This window comes from Capricornis sumatraensis, chromosome 4 (assembly GCF_032405125.1).
Source record: "Capricornis sumatraensis isolate serow.1 chromosome 4, serow.2, whole genome shotgun sequence".
In the NCBI taxonomy this organism is placed as follows: domain Eukaryota; kingdom Metazoa; phylum Chordata; class Mammalia; order Artiodactyla; family Bovidae; genus Capricornis; species Capricornis sumatraensis.
Genome location: NC_091072.1, coordinates 134,642,827 through 134,656,056, shown reverse-complemented (window position 1 = coordinate 134,656,056; position 13,230 = coordinate 134,642,827). Strand labels below are relative to the sequence as shown.

Genomic DNA, 13,230 nt, shown 5'->3' with positions numbered 1-13,230 from the left:
CAAATAACTTCCAAGTGAGACAATTATCTAAATTATTTTAAGCATTTTTGTTTATAATGTGATTTATTAAGTGGTCCAAAATGTACCCGTCTCATAAAACTCAGGATGGATAACAGTTATTAACATGCTGGGTTCATTTTCTTCATAACTAGCATGGTGTTAATTGAATTATTCTCTAATTCCAAAATTATTTAAAGTCTATTGTCAAATTTATTTTGTAGATTCTAAATTAGTATGTTGGTTTTATTTAGGATTTTTTTTCAGAAGATGATTTAGAAATCATCTGTAAATACAAAAAACTAAAACATGAATTTGTATGTGAATCTCATATTTTGAATTTTTTTTCCTTTATTTTGTTCCTAGTCTATAATGCTTTCAGCTTTGTACTTGCAGCGTTAACATCATCCTCCTGTTTTCCCAGTGGGAAAAGCAAAGTTTTCAATTCCTGTTGGATGCTTTTGTAAAAATTCCATTGTTTACTATTGATGTTATTTGTGCTTAAATTCTTTGGGACCCATACTCAGGAAAATACGAGGTTACATTTACATTGTGATCATGTTGTCTGAGCAACTGAGAGTGGAGAATGATTGCAAAGCCGTAGGGAATAAGAAGATGGAAAAAAAACACTGGGTTTAAAATTCCGTTGGAATCAGTAAAGGTTTCATTACTGTGCTTCAGGTGGGAATAACCTTGGGGCGATGCTAGGCAGTGAGACAGGAGAAGGCGGGGGAGGGCACGTGTTCACGGTGTGCGCAAGGAGAGGGTAGTGTTGAGATGCGTTGAGATGTGTTGTGTTGTGTTTTAGTTACCATTGAGCAGAAACCTGGGAGAAGATGTGAGGCAGAACTGAGAAGTCTCACTGGCTGTGAGGAGTCAAGAAGGGGCAGCTGTTGAAAGCAGGGAAAAGGAGACTGAAAAGGACGGAACTGGAGCTTTGGGGACCAGGTCTCCTTGTGGCTTCTGACACACGGAGAAGAAAAGTGAGGCTGTGAGCCCCAGTTTATTCACATGTAGTGTGAAGACAGTAATGCATACCTCGGAGGGGCTATGTGAGGATTGCTGGTCAAGTTTCCAGTGCAGCAGGCTCAGATGGAGAGCGTGAGCTGCACGCAAGAGTGACGTCACGTGGTGGTTGCTATTTAGGTGCTGATTTTTATTTTTCTTGTTGGGAGTGTGGATCAGAGAGGGTGCCTCCTTTGTTCCTTACCCCCTCCCCACTCCCAGCCCCCAAGAAAGCTGAGATGCTCCATTTCCTGAATGATGAGAGGAGGAAGGAGAGAATATAAAGAGTTAAGGCTGGAAGGAAAATTTGGAGATGTGGGTAAATGAATCACTGAGGTTTTAGCAGGACGTCTGGAAGCAGTTAGTTCGTAGTTAAAGGCAAATGGCATTTAGAACTAAATGTGGGGAAAGGAAATATATACTTTACATGTTTCGCGAAAGAAAAAAAATTGCAATCTTTTCGATTGCTAACTCAGTGGTTATTCACATAACTAAGGCTCAAGAATTCCATTTCTCTCAAGAAAAGACACGGCACTTTCAGTGTTTTCTTTTGTTCTTAAAACACTGCCTTTAATTGCAGGCATAATTTTCCATGCCAGCATATTTTCAGTTTAAAAATAAATTGCAGAAACAGTCATTGTGGTAGTCAGATTTCAACATAGCATTTTTCTCCTTTTTATTTAAAGGAAAATAAATCCAAATAGTTATCTGCATAAGACATTAATCAACTTTACATGTAACAGTGTTTTAAAAATTATTCTCGACCACCATAGACCCAATTGGTTTAATAACGAATAAATAAAAATCATGTTTAACAACTAAGTCACTGCTTCAGACATGGTTTTTAAACCTAATTTGAGACTGAGTCTCAGAGTGACATGTATAGCATCATAATTTCTATTGGTAAAAGCGCTTCAGTTTTTGTTTTTTTACCTGAAGTATAGTTGATTTACAATGTTGTTAATATCTACTATACAGCAAAGTGATGCAGTTATACCCATATATACATTCTTTTCCATTTTGGGTTATCACAGGATATTAAATACAGTTCCCTGTGTTCTACAGTAGGACCGTGTTGTTTATCCATCCTATATATGATAGTTTGCAAAGCTCTTCAATTTTAAAACAAGTTGAAAAGTATAATTGTCTGATAGTATAATGAAACCGAGGCCACATTGAGAATGTACGGTATTCTTTTTGGTTTGAGTGGAAGGATATTGAAGAGTTGTCCATGCACATCTGAGCTGTTTGCTGTTTGGTTTTGTACCTAAATTTGAGAAATACAATCACTTCCATAGTCCACACATCTCTCTGCCTTGCTCCAGTCTAACAGCATTGTAGGTATGAGGCCCTTGTAAAAGTCCGAGTCATGATACTGGCTTCTTGACAGGGTTGCAGTAAGAACTGCCAAACCACTATGATATCCTATTTTTCTTAGACTAAATTAAATCCTCTTTCTCTCCCATAAGGAAAATACATGATGCTGAGCAAATCATACAAATGGGGGTTTGCAGCTGAATTTAATAAGAGACAACCAAAATCTCTTCTGTGGGACAGAGTTTTCTAAAATATATACTTTGTGCAAAGTTGATAGATTTTCAACCTTCTTACCACTGGTTCACGTATAAAACACTACCTAGTAAACTTTGCTCTGTCTGACATATCACTCAGAAGAATTATTGGCTGTTATTGATGTTCAGTTCAGTTCAGTTGCTCAGTCGTGTCCGACTCTGTGACCCAATGGACTGCAGCATGCCAGGCCTCCCTGTCCATCACCAGCTCATCGAGTTTACCCAAGCTCATGTCGGATGAGTCAGTGGTGCCATCCAACCATCTCATGCTCTGTCGTCCCCTTCTCCTGCCCTCAATCTTTCGTTATTGATGTTAGCAATTTCAATATTTATTTCTTAAGTTAAAAAACAGAATGGATTTTGTAGTAAAGCAATCGTTGGAGTCACTCATGAAGCCAAAATATTAAAAAAAAAAAATCACTAAAACAAATATTCCCATAGGGGAGAATTGCAATGCTAAGAAGTAGCCAGTACATAGTTATTAATGGCCAAAATTAAAAAAAATATATTTTCCTAATACCAAAGAAAACAGCAACAAAAGCAAATGGGACTAACTGCATAATAAAGGGAACCATCAATAAAATGAAAAGGCAGTCTACCCAGTCGGAGAAAATATTAGCAAGTCATGTGTCTGATAAGGAGTAATGTGTATAAAGAACACATACAACTCAATGGCCCCCCAAAAAAAATTCAGTTAAAAAAACGGGCAGAGGGTCTGAATAGAGGTTTTTCTAAAGAAGATATACAGATGACCAACGGGTACTTGAAAATGTGCTCAACAGGGAAATGCAAGTCAAACCTGTTAAAACCACTGTCATCACTTGTTTTAAGAGGTAAGTGTTGGTTAGGATGTGGAGAAAAGAGAACCCTCAGTGCACATTAGTGGGAATGTAAGGTGGTGCAGCCATGGTGGGAAACAGTATGGAGGTTCCTCCAAAAGTTAAAAATAGAATCACCATGTTGATCCAACAGGTCCTTCTGGGTATTGATCCAAAGGAAACAAAAGCACTAATTAAAAAAGCTGTGCACTGCTGCCCACCCAGGATCATTGCAGCATTGTTTATAACAGCCAAGATACAGAAACCACTGAGGTGTCCATCAGTGGATGAAGAGATAAAGAAAATGTAGTTTGTATGTACATAATACATATGCACCGGAGAAGGCAATGGCACCCACTCCAGTACTCTTGCCTGGAAAATCCCACGGACGGAGGAGCCTGGTGAGCTGCAGTCCATGGGGTCTTGAAGAGTCGGACACGACTGAGCGACTTCACTTTCACTTTTCACTTTCATGCATTGGAGAAGGAAATGGCAACCCACTCCAGTGTTCTTGCCTGGAGAGTCCCAGGGACGGCAGAGCCTGCTGGGCTGCCGTCTGTGGGGTCACACAGAGTCGGACACGACTGAAGCAACTTAGCAGCAGCAGCAGCAATACATATGCACACAATGGAATATTCCCATTTGCAACAACGTAGATGGACCATGAGGGCATTATGCTAAAACAAGTATGAGAAAGGCAAATACTGTGTTATCTCATTTGTATGCATGTGTGGGTGCTAAGTGCTTCAGTCCTGTCAGACTCTGCAACCCTATGGACTGTAGCCTGCCAGGCTCCTCTGTCCATAAGATTCTTCAACCCACTAAGGTGGGTGGACCTTTCCTCCTCCAGGGGATCTTCCCAACCCAGGGATCAAACCTGTATCTCCTGCTTTGGCAGGTGGATTGTTTCCCACTGAGCCACCTGGGAAGACCAATGAGAGTCTAGACAAGGATGGCCAGGGAGTTCTTGAGAAACTTCTTGAAAAGAAATAGTGTGTGCAGAGACTTTCCTTTCACTTCTAGACTCTGTGGTCTGCATATGATGTTTGGGACCACTGCAGCCAGTTTGGGACTGGTCAGATGCCCAGCTAAACAGGATAGACCAGTTAGTATTGCCATATTATGCAGTCATGAATAATCATATCTCCTTAGAATCTCAAATGTTCTTATTTTTAAATCTAAGATAGCTTCTTTCCATATTTGATTTAAAGAATATACATATATACTGTGTACTGTGCTGACTCATTTTAATTTTTCAATCTAGTACTCTTGGGGCCATATTCATTTTCGCAAAAATCAGACAAATCCTAATGTTTTAAAGGACTTAATGTGAGGGCATTTCACCTGTTTATAAATACCTGATACAAATTTACATTTACACTCAACAAAGGTTGCAAAGTTGTAGCCTGAATGTTGGATAACAGGAGTTTTAAAACCAAATTACCTATGACTGATGCATGTTGATGTATGGCAGAAACCAAGACAGCATTGTAAAGCAGTTAACCTTTGATTAAAAATAAATAATTTTTTTAAAAAACTAGATTTCATTTTTCAGTTCATAGTTGTGCTAAATATTATACTCAAAAATTTAAACACCGTGTTAGCAGACATCTTTTTTCCTCTTGCTAAACCCATACTTTTACTGGGGTTTATATTGGAAATGGACGTTTCAGGCATCTGTTTAGTGTATGGGGGATTGTTTCCTTAGGGATATCCTTGATTGACGTCCTCTGTTATTAGTGTCCTGCTGAGAACAGACTAGCAGGGTGGACTGAACCAAAAAAATGGCTTCCTCTGGCAAGCCTGGAAATGGACAAAAACACCAGCATTCCCAATCTTCAGAGTGTTGTCGTACAGTCTAAATTACTCTTCGTATAACAGTACCTGCCACTTAGAGTTGATTCTAACCCATTAAATTCTGTTTCCATAAATGGGTTATAGGAACCGTTGTAGTTTATCAGCTTTCCCTTTTGATGTAAAGCTCAGAACTGCCTAAGGTGGCACACCTTCACCCACGTTTTCTGGCACAGTAACCTTCATGAGGTGCAGTTTGGTTCACAAATACGATCTGAAAAAGAATAAGGCAGAATAATGAATTTCTACTCCATCTCCAGTAGATTTGTCATTTAATTTCTTTTTTGTATAATTTGATGGAAATATGCCATTTTATACACACACGGACTTATTCATCAAAAGATCTTTTAAAATCCAGTTATCATTGAGTGAAATAGTTCCATAGAGGTTGGAATTAAGCAGATCTTTCATTTAAATTCTAGTAAATGATTAAATGTCTAGTAATAAAGAGTGAAAGGGCATAATGCCAAAGAACAAGCAATTTGTGTTGCTGTTTCTCAATTTCTTGATATCTTTTCTAAAAGTGCCACAGATTTGATTCTTTACCTTTGACAGAGCATGATCCTCAGAATGAGCTCCGGGATGTGACCTATTTCATTCAGTAATGAACTCTCCAGAATAGCAGGGTCCATTTTTTAAAAGTGTTGTTTGTCATTATTTAAAAACCTTCTCGAATACTGCCTTAAAAACATAGCTACTCTCTCCGTGGAGCTTTTATATTAGAATGACTTTTCTCCTCTATTTTCTGTTTTGGGGTATATTAGGAATATCTTGACAAGAAAGATGAGAGCCACGAGAGATCACACCTTTATTCTTTGACAGTAAATACAGACTAGCGGGATAACATGAGTTTTTAACATTTTTCGGGTTGCATGTTCATTTGAACTGTTTCAGTTTAAATAGCTTACTGAACCTAACAAGTTGTCTGATGACACCAACATATGCTCAATTCCTATAGTTCATAACAAAAACAAATGTCTTCAAGGGCTTGTCTGTTCCTGGCCATGTTTATACTCTTTACTCATTTAATCTTCATAAACATCCCCACTACAAAGTAAATTCCACAAGGGCAGTGATTTCTATGTTTTGGTCACGGCCATCCCAGGTACCGAGAACAGTTCTAAACAAATAGGCAAGCAACATGTGAAATAGCTACTGTTACCTAACTGTGAGGCAGCTGAGATGTAGACAGGTACAGTGAACCCACAGAAATAATACACATGGCTTACGTGGTAGAGTTTATTGGTAGAGGGCAATGATGGCCTTCACATAGGGTTTATTAACCTCAGCACCATTTTTAAAAAATATTTATTTATGTATTAAATGCCTTGGGTCTTAGTTGTAGCTCATGGAGCCTTCATTGCATCAGGGAGGATCCTTTCTTGCAATGCACGGACTCTCGAGTTGTGGTTCGTGGGCTGAGTAGTTGCAGTACTTGGGCTGAGTTGCTCTGTGGTATGTTCAGTCCCAGTTCCCCAGCCAGGGATTGAACCCATGTCCCCTGCTGGTATTGAAAGATTTCCTGCAGAGGTGTGGGTTGACAGTGGCTCACCCCAGGGACCAGGGAACTGACAGCAGCAATCCTGAAAGGTGCCCCCTGGTGCAATTCCCCCTGGAATTTGCTCAGCCTCAGCACTATTGATATTTGGGGCTGGATACTTTTTTCCTGTGAAAAACTCTCCTGCAAGTTGTAACATGTTGAGCAGCATCCTGGCCTCTACTCACTACATACAAACCCCAGTTGTAATGTTCAAAAAGTGCTACCAGACAGTGGATGTATACAACGAGGTCTACTGTATAGCACAAGGAACTATATTCAATGTCCAGGGTAAACCTAATGGAAAAGACTATTAAAAAGAATGTATGTATATGTGTATATGTATATATATATGCATAACTGAGTCACTTTGCCATATAGCAGAAATGAACACATCATTGTAAATCAACTATACTTAAATAACATATATGTAAAACCAGACGTCTTATCACACAATTCCCAATGTCCCTTGGGAGATAAAAATTATTCCCAGGGCTTCCTGGGTGGTGCTAGCAGTAAAGAACCCCACTGCCAGTGCAGGAGGAGTAAGAGACAAGGGTTTGACCCCTGGGTTAGGAAGATCCCCTGGAGGAGGACATGGCACCTCACTCCAGTATTCTTGCCTGGAGAATCCCATGGTCAGAGGAGCCTGGCAGGCTACAGTACATCTGGTCACAAAGAGTCAGACAGAGCTGAAGCAGTTTAGTGCAGTTGAAAAACCATTAGTCTGAGCTTCCATATTAAACCATCTCAGACAGAAATCTGGAAGTAAGAATTAGATGGAAGTGAATACCTGCATTTATATTTAGAAAAGTTTGGATCTCCTGCTATGCCACAATGAGTCCCCAACAAAATGGGGACTAGTTTGTTCTATGAGTATAAGGATGTTTTCTATCAAGACCTGAATTTTATCCCTTCTTTATAAGCATTCCTCTAGAAACAACAGGTTTATATAAAATTGTATCTTTTCGATTTGTCCTTTCCAGTCATGAAGAGCATAAAATCTCAGGAAAGGATTTAAAACATAATGCCTTGTCTAGTAAAGCATCAAATACCCTTTCAGTAACACAGTTGAGTTCAGTCACTCAGTCGTGTCTGACTCTTTGTGACCCCATGAATCGCACCATGCCAGGCCTCCCTGTCCATCACCAACTCCCGGAGTTCACTCAAACTCATGTCCATCGAGTCGGTGATGCCATCCAGCCATCTCATCCTCTGTCGTCCCCTTCTCCTCCTGCCCCCAATCCCTCCCAGCATCAGAGTCTTTTCCAATGAGTCAACTCTTCGCATGAGGTGGCCAAAGTACTGGAGTTTCAGCTTTAGCATCAGTCCTTTCGATGAACACCCAGGACTGATCTCCTTCAGAATGGACTGGTTGGATCTCCTTGCAGTCCAAGGGACTCTCAAGATTCTTCTCCAACACCACAGTTCAAAGGCATCAATTCTTTGGCACTCGCTTTCTTCACAGTCCAACTCTCACATCCATACATGACCACTGGAAAAACCACAGCCTTGACTAGATGGACCTTTTTTGGCAAAGTAATGTCTCTGCTTTTGAATATGCTATCTAGGTTGGTCATAACTTTCCTTCCAAGGAGTAAGCGTCTTTTAATTTCATGGCTGCAGTCACCATCTGCAGTGATTTTGGAGCCCCCAAAATAAAGTCAACCACTGTTTCCACTGTTTCCCCATCTATTTCCCATGAAGTGATGGGACCAGATGCTATGATCTTCGTTTTCTGAATGTTGAGCTTTAAGCCAACTTTTTCACTCTCCTCTTTCACTTTCAACAAGAGACTTTTGAGTTCCTCTTCACTTTCTGCTATAAGGGTGGTGTCATCTGCATATCTGAGGTTATTGATATTTCTCCTGGCAATCTTGATTCCAGCTTGTGTTTCATCCAGCCCAGCGTTTCTCATAATGTACTCTGCATATAAGTTAAATAAGCAGGGTGACAATATATAGCCTTGACGTACTCCTTTTCCTATTTGGAACCAGCCTGTTGTTCCATGTCCAGTTCTAACTGTTGCTTCCTGACCTGCATATAGGTTTCTCAAGAGGCAGGTGGTCTGGTATTCCCATCTCTTGGAAGAATTTTCCACAGTTTATTGTGATCCACACAGTCCAAGGCTTTGGCATAGTCAATAAAGCAGAAATAGATGTTTTTCTGGAACTCTTGCTTTTTCCATGATCCAGCGGATGTTGGCAATTTGATTTCTGCTTCCTCTGTCTTTTCTAAAACCAGCTTGAACATCACGGTTCACGTACTGCTGAAAAGGTCCATCTAGTCAAGGCTATGGTTTTTCCAGTAGTCATGTATGGATGTGAGAGTTGGACTGTGAAGAAAGCTGAGTGCCAAAGATTGATGCTGTTGAACTGTGGTGTTGGAGAAGACTCTTGAGAGCCCCTTGGACTGCAAGGAGATCCAAGCAGTCCATCCTAAAGGAGATCAGTCCTGGGTGTTCGTTGAAGGGACTGAGAATTGAAAGGACTAGTTTGGAGAATTTTGAGCATTACTTTTACTCGCGTGTGAGATGAGTGCAATTGTGTGGTATTTGAGCAATCTTTGACATTGCCTTTCTTTGGGTAGCACAGAGGAATGTTAATTCATAATTTAGTTAGTACAGTCACTTTTGCTGTAACACAGCACACGTCTTCCTAAAAATCACCTCCCTGTGCAAACTCAGACAATGAAAGTATGGGGCTTTTGTGGAAAATGTACTCAAAAACCTCATCAGTGGCACATAAAAATAAAAATAAGAGGACTTCCCTGGTAGTCTGGTGACTAAGACTCCACACTCCTAATGCATGGGGCCTGGGTTCCATCCCTGGTTGGGGCACTATATCCCACATGCTGCAACTAAAAACCTGCAGCCTAATAATTTAATTAAAGATAGAAGCCTAATGAAAGACATAACATAGTTTCACATGTGTTAAATGCTTAGGAAAAGAAAGTACTACAGATAAACTTTGTGTTGAAAAAGACCTGCAGTTTGCTTGTGGAAATGGACGTTGGAGAGGTTTCAGCTTGTGAATTATTGAGAAGTGTTGAAAGTAGAGAGACGTGAAATTAGACAGTTGTATCACTGCCTGTGGATGGACGTGTTTCATAAAACGGACAATGAACTGAAGTAGCTGCTGGACAGTTGAGAGTGTGCAGGTGTGTCCTTTGTGTGCTCCTCGCTGTCGACATCATCAGGTGCAGTTTCTGCCCTCACCTAGGCTTTCTTGTGGATGTGCTCATGCGTACACAAATGCAGGATTTATGTGATGTTTCAGCTTTTCTGTAATACACAAATTGCATCGGAACATCCTTGTACATAAATGTTACAGGAAAACTGATGCTACTTTCATCTGGATTTTGAGACCCTTCGAAGGAGGAGGGGAAAAAAAAAACTGGACTACAAAAAAGATTGTGAGTGTAGGATGAAAAGATATACTTCGTAAATAATACTGCAGACAGACCAGTAGAACTGAAGAAAGCCTGGAATTTTGTCTTTCCTTCCCTCTTGTGGTCCTGAGCAGTCCCTCCTCCTTTGTGCCTAGGCTGATGGTCATGACTTGATACATGGCCTGCCACCTCCCAGGGTGCCCAGTTGCTGTGTGTATTAAAGAACTTGTGTATTACGCACTAAGAGAATTCTATGCATTAATAGTGATGGCTTTTTGCTTATTTTTTTAAAGATTCATTTGGGTTATATTTACATTGCTTTCATTTGTTGGCTCAGTATATTTTTAACTGATTTTTAGTTTCTGTGGGTGATTTAGAAATTAGTTTTTGAAATATAAAAATAAAATTTTGAGTATATAAAAATACATTTGCAGAAGCAAGAGCAGTAAGAATTGACAATCCTACCAGGTTGTGGAAAATTACCACATTTAAACACTTAAGACTGGAATTTTGTTTGGTTGATATTTTGGTTTTTCATACTCTTAATTTGTTTTAATTGATATTTTAACAAAATCGTTATAAAACATTACTCTGATTTTTATTTGATAAGTATGTTGTTTTATGAGAGATGACATTTTATAACTAATTGCCTATAAAATCTCAATCTTATGAATTTTAATTTTATAGAAACCTAGTAATCTTCAGTGACTATAATTAAGTCAGAACAAATAAACATTTGAGAGGACTTCTTTGTTTATGTGTTACCGTTAGGCCTAAGTAATAGGAAATATTATTTCTTTCATTAAAGAATAGCTACTGTTACCTAACTGTAAATAAATGACTTTTTGTGTCAACTTAGTATAACATTAAATGAAAGAAAACACAATGGATACTTGAAAAAAGTAAAAGAAGAGCATAGATGTATTCATTTTTCATGATTGATTTTAATCACTGATCTTTTAACTAAAGGGCTTCCCAGGTGGCTCAGTGATAAAGAATCTGCCTGCCAATGCAGGCGACGTGGGTTTGATCCCTGGGTCCAGAAGATCCCATGGAGGAGGATATGGCAACCCAGTCAGTATTCTTGCCTGGGAAATCCCATGGGCCGAGGAACCTGGCAGGCTGCATGACTGAGCATGCATGCGTGCACTTTTAACGAAGATAGAATGCTAAGATTTTTATTTATTTAGTGAGTTTTACTTAAAGACATCGTGATCCTGAAAGTACTTAAACAATATAAGAGTATTCAGTTTAATTGAATTAGCATCCACTTTCAGGGAAAAGAGTGTTTATGCTCCTTTGTGATTGTTCTTGGTTTTAGTGTTTCCTTTGCCCTGTGTGCTTGTCTGTGTTTGTTACTCAGTTGTGTCTGACTCTCTTGCATCCCCATGGGCAGTAGCCTGCCAGCGATGGAATTCTCCATGCAAGAATACTGGAGTGGGTTGCTGATCCCTTCTCCAGGGGTCTTCCCGACCCAGGTATTAAACCCAGGTCTCCTGGATTGCAGGCAGGTTCTTTATGGTCTGATCCACCAAGGAAGCCCATGTCCTTGTCTAAGGGATACTCAAATCTATTGTCTGGAGGTCAGAGTAATAATCTCTTAGGCCAGTAACCATTATAGGGTCCTGTAGTTATAATTTACAGTTTCTGGCAGTTTCTGGAATATTAGGGTTAGAGTCCACTTTATTCCCTCTAGGCAAGATGATACTGGAAAATAATGCAATGCAATAGGGAGTATTTGTTTTATTTTTGCAATATTGGTCTTTATAAAAAGAATTTGTATATTTCTCTTCTACCTTCTACTGAACCAAGTCTAGCTTTTTAATGCCCCTTCCCAGAAAGAGACTTAAAAAAAGATGCTGTCCTCCTTTTTTCCTTATTAAGGTGTCTAATCTCTATCATAGGTTTACTCCCTTCCCCACAGCATTTTATTCTGTTAAAACATCAGAATTTATGAACCTTGACATATTCGTGGTGTTCATCACATCTAGGTACTTCAGCATTTTCCACTTTATCTCCAGAGGCTGTCAGTTCTTAGTTATTGTGTCATCAGTTTATTGCTTATTACATAAACTGATATCCCATTATGAGACTTTAGGTTTCCATTGTTGTACTTTCTTAAATTAACTGGTAGAAAAGTCATCTGCATGCTTTTTATGTAGTGAAAGTATCACCACAAATAAATATCTAAACCCACCGCCTCTTATCACCTATTAAATGTGTTTTGAAAACACCACAAAAGGCTGTAAACACCTATTGGTGTAATAAGCTCCAATAAACTAGAGGAATCATAGAAACGCATTATATTCCATCAATCATTCTATTATCACGATAGTCAATATATAATTCTTTTTAAAAAAAACTGTATACTGTTTTACATGGTTTTAGTTTTATTTACTGGGTAAAGTTTCTAATACTTGAATAACCAATAAAAATAATAATATTAGTGAAAGTTTTGGTTTGGAAAAAGAACTTCTGTATTTAACGTTCGCCAAAAAATTTGCGGCTTGCGGTTATAAATGTCCTGTAATACAGATCACATGGAATAATCTTTTAAAATTAACAAAGCAGTATTCAGTACAACATCTTGACTGTTTTCTCCATAATTAAAATTGTTTTCTAAGGTCTTGTGTGTCAGTGATTGGTCTTCCTTACAGGTTTCTTTGTGGTATGTTACTCAGTGGGGGAAAAAATATTTGTTTACAAATGATTATATTTTTTAGGTATCATTGCATGTTACATATTGTTTTAGGCATCTGTTATTTTGGGCTTAGATAAATAGACTGGGATTTTTCTCCTCTCGTATCCAGAAGACAGTTCAGTTCAGTTCAGTTGCTCAGTCGTGTCCGACTGTTTGCAACCCCATGAACCGCAGCACGCCAGGCCTCCCTGTCCATCACCAACTCCTGGAGTCTACCCAAACCCATGTCCATTGAGTCAGTGATGCCATCCAGCCTTCTTATCCTCTGTTGTCCCCTTCTCCTCCTGTCCTCAATCTTTCCCAGCATCAGGGTCATTTCAAATGAGTCAGCTCTTTGCATCAGGTGGCCAAAGTATT

General features: G+C 39.2%; 1 protein-coding gene across 3 annotated transcripts in view; it reads left to right on the top strand.

Annotated features, from left to right (window-relative positions):
* Positions 1 to 13,230, top strand: part of PLEKHA5 (pleckstrin homology domain containing A5) — a 261,444-nt gene that overhangs the window by 142,927 nt on the left and 105,287 nt on the right. The window lies entirely within an intron of this gene.